This window comes from Artemia sp. Qi Xiang Cuo, chromosome 10 (genome assembly GCF_049724085.1).
Source record: "Artemia sp. Qi Xiang Cuo chromosome 10, ASM4972408v1, whole genome shotgun sequence".
Taxonomy (NCBI): Eukaryota; Metazoa; Arthropoda; class Branchiopoda; order Anostraca; family Artemiidae; genus Artemia; species Artemia sp. Qi Xiang Cuo.
In genome coordinates this window covers 7,060,609-7,065,085 of record NC_142803.1, presented here as the reverse complement: position 1 = coordinate 7,065,085, position 4,477 = coordinate 7,060,609, and the positions used below count along the sequence as shown (strand labels likewise).

Genomic DNA, 4,477 nt, shown 5'->3' with positions numbered 1-4,477 from the left:
TTATTGTCATTGGTCTTAATCCTTTCTCTATCAAACCCTAGGTTTTCAAAAACTAGAAAAGAAAAGAGACGCTGGTATTACTGCTTTTTTTGTTTTTCAGGGACTCTGGGAAAATTGCGACTTGGAATGCTACAACGTTAAAAACAAATATCTTATTGACATATTGACTGACAAATTCAAATGCTTCGAGCTAAACATAGTGAGAGTTTGATAAACTCACATCCCAAGGGTTTGAGACATGAGATTAGGGGTACTTGGGCATTATATGGGCAGTTACAAGGAAACCAGTCACGAAAAACCCGTTTTTGACGGGTTAATTCAAGACACCGCTATAAAGTAATGGAATGCATAGCGTGGTTTTTATTGCGTTTACGATATTTAAACTGTTGTTTTTGGGGGTTTAGGGGGGGGGGTACCTAGGTTAGGTTAGGTATTTAATATATGCTATGCTTTACCCCCCACCCCACCAAATGGGCAAATATATAGCCCAAATTTGTTTATAAACTGTTATATATTCATCTTATTTTATCTTATTTCATTAGCATTAACCAAACTTGACTTTTTAGAAATGCCCATATAATGCCCAAGTACCAGATTAGGTGATATATTATGAATTTACTCAGGCAGAAAGGATGGGGAGCATAAGCAAGGAGTAGGACTCACGATGAATAATGAAACTCTTTAGTCTTGTTTAGATTGGGAAAATATTAATAATAGAATAGTAGCTGTTTACTTCATGACTAAAAGTTCAGGTTGTCAGTCATAGCAGCATAGTCCCTTGTAGAGCCGACTGATAGAGATAGTAGAGACTCAGATAAATTTTACTTACCGACACAGAAACAAATATAGAGTGCCCCAAGACAAAAGGCCGTATATTTGTTGGAGGATTTTAATGCCCAGGTCAATAGAAATGTAGTAATATATTGATATGACTAAATAAAGTCACATATTCATTTAAACTTTAGATGAATAGAAAAAGCTATCAATAAATAAATAATACCCAAACCAAACCAAAATTTCGGTTATAAATCAAGTCATAAAAGAAATTGAAATAACCACAACACGAATTGAGTTAGCGTCCTTTAAGCCGTTTCAAGGTATTGTTACTTTCTTTTTTTACTCAAAAATGTAATTTCGTGATTTTTTTTCATTAGTCAAAACACCACCAACAACAGAACAAAAAATTTAATTTTTTTTTAATGAGGGGTAGAACCACACTGTTCATACAGCCTACTGCTTAAAATACTGTCAGTCAAACAGGTAAAAAAAGAATCCTTAGATAATTCCTCTGAAAAATATCAAAACATGCTCCACCGTCTTTTGAAACACCCAAACTTTTTTACTATACTTTATCATTTTCTTCACTGTTGCTTTCAATACTGTAATTTTGGTTAGTGAACTTTTTTTGGTCTCCCTTCAAATCTTTTTCAACTCTGAAAAAGCACCCTGGACCCTAGCTACTCTACTATTTACATCTTCTCTGCATTAACAATCTGCTAATAATACTACCCTGGTAAATTAGCCTATTCACTTAACCTTTCTTATTGCCACCCAATATAACCTCTTAACCTTCATTTATTCCAAGCATAAATAAATTTGTCTTGTTAAACTTAACATTCTAGCATAATAATTTCTCAATACCTCCCAAACATAGTTTATTTTGGTAACATTTTGATCTAGGACACAAAAATGATCATAACAATCTAAGTCTATGAGATTTTTTACTGTACCATTTGATTCCAGTCATTTCTTTGGGCTTTGCCAAGCTTGTTAAAATGGAATATATTTAAAAACTAACCTATAAATGAGTAGAAAACGCAACCCTTCTTAATTCTTGATTCATTAAGAGACCAGCTACCAACCTTATTTCCTAGCTTAACCGCCACAACTTCGTTCTCTTAAATATTTCCCATATGCGTTGAAAAACCATATATTCTATTGCATGTAAATTTGCTTTTAAGGAACTCTACTTTAGAGCAGCTGCTGTAGCTCTACTGTAGAGCTTTATTGTGTCGTAGATTGGAATCTTTTGCAATCTACTACACGTTGTAGCCAAATATTCCTGCTATATTTACCTTATTTTAAAGAATTTGGTTTTGAATCCATTGGCTACTGTCACAATTTCACAAGTGCTGCAAAAATATCCAAAAAATTTCATAAACTGCTAAGAAACAACTGGCTCTTCAAAGCATTCTGTTTTCTTGCAATTAGAAATTTATTTGATTCCTTAGCATATTTTCTTTTATGCGTGGAAAACATCCCTTTTCATTGCCTTTAGATCTGACGTTAAGGAAATTAACTGTTAGTGCTGTAAGCTACTGCAATTTACCAATGATATCAGCGGAAATTCACTACTACCTTTGCCTTATTTACCAAAAGACGGGTTATAAACTATCTGTTGTTACACTTTTATAATAACTGCAAAATTATCCACAAAATTTTTGAAACTGCTAAGAAGCGATTAAATTTTCAATAATGTATATATTTTTAAAAATATACCATTATTCTAATTCCTGAACGTATTTTCTCCCATGTTTGGAAAATTTTGTCCTTCACAAATAAAAAATAACAAATAGAACAATACGGATTTTTATCCTTAAGACACTAGAATTTCCAACTTTAAATGAAAATGTTGACCCTATATCCAAGGCTCGTCCTCACCATAACATTAATGAAAATATAAAAGAGAAACTTACATTAAAATACGATCATTAAATCTAAAGAAAAAAATTAAAACGGTCCTATCATCCTTAATTCAACAAAGTTCAACCAGGTTGAGTCCTGAGTCCTGGTTGAACTTTATCAAACAGTTCTTTGTAACAAACTGTAAGTAAGGAGCGACCCAGCTCAATAGTAACCGAAACTATAAAAAACAGAATTTTGAAACCAATAATTATATCAAAAGAATTAAATTTTTATGCTGATTTCAAATATATAAATTTCAGTAAGTTTTGTCTTACCCTACGAGCCTGAGTAAATTTGCTTGATTTTTTTTGAAAAAAGAGGTAAACACCCCCTAAAAGTCATAGAGTCTGAATGAAAATCACACCATCTAATTCAGCCTATCAGAGAACACTATTGTAAGAGGTTTCAAGCTCATATCTTCAAAAATTTGAAATTTTGTGATTTTTGTCAGAAGAAAGATGACGGATCCGTGTTTTTTTTTTTTTTTTTTTCAGGGGGGAATATATCGACTCAGTGAGCCTGCAAAATCAGGAGAGAGTTCATTCTAACCGAAATTAAAAGTTATAGTGCCCCTTTTAAGTGTCAAACAATTGGAGGGTAACTAGGCCCCTCCCACGTCACTATTTTCCCACAATCATCCGATAAAAATTTTGAAATGATCATTTTCTTCAGCGTTGTTGAAAGACCCAATAACTATATCTTTGAAGGTAACATGACCCCCCACAGCACCTGGGGAAATGTCTTTAAGTTATAAAATTTGCCTCTTGTTTACTATTTGTTATTGGGAAGTATGCATGCATTTTTTATGTGGAAGAGAGGACGAATTTTCTGCTTGGGGGATTTTGCACAGAGAGAATTTACCAAGGAGATGGAAGTTTCCAGGGGGTGAACTTTTCAGAAGAAATTTTACACTGAGGGAATTCACCAGAATTCTAATACGATATTTCTTTATATGGCTTGCTTTCTCTTTACCAGCTCAGTTTTACGTGTGGACATGTTAAGGGTAATTGTCCGGGGTTAATTTTCACCAGGATTGAATTGTCTAGAAGACATTTCCTTGGAGAGGGGGATTTTTCCGCCAGATTTCCTGGTACTATTTAAAAAAAGATCAGAAATCAAATTAAAAAAAAAGTATTTTCAGCTCAAAGTAAGGAGCAACATTGAAACTTAAAACCCCCAGAAATTATTAAGTATATGAGAGGGGTTCCCCCTCCTCAACGCCTTGCTCTTTACGCTGAAGTTTAAATTTTGTTCAATTTATGAAGAAACGGATCCTGAAACACAACAATTGTTTCATTAGAATAATAAGTAATTTTATTAAAGTGCGATAAACTTTAGCGTGAAGGTTGAGGAGGGGAAAACCCCCTCATATACGCCAGAAATTTTCTAAGGTTTTCCCAAACAGTTTGTGGTAACGAACTGCAGGTAAGGAGCGACCCGGATAAGGGTAAGGAGCGACTCAATAGTAACTGAAACTAAAAAAATCGGAATTTCAATACTTATAGATAAATCAAAAGAATTGAATTTTTATGCTGATTTAAAATATATAAGGTTCATCAAGTTTAGTTTTACGCATCATAAGTTAGGAGCCTGAGAATATTTGCCATATATTCGAAAAAAGAGGGAAACATCCCCTAAAAATCATAGAATCTTAATGAAAATCTCTGCATCAGATTTAGCGTATCAGAGAACCTAACTGAAGACGTTTCAAGCTCCTATCTGTAAAAATATAATATTTTGTATTTTTGCCAGAAGAAAGAACACGGAGGCGTGTTTATTTTTATTTTATATA

At 33.3% G+C, this 4,477-nt stretch overlaps 1 protein-coding gene across 1 annotated transcript in view; it reads right to left on the bottom strand.

Annotated features, from left to right (window-relative positions):
- LOC148947418 (mitochondrial import inner membrane translocase subunit Tim21) overlaps positions 1-4,477 on the bottom strand; it is a 523,198-nt gene that overhangs the window by 260,735 nt on the left and 257,986 nt on the right. The window lies entirely within an intron of this gene.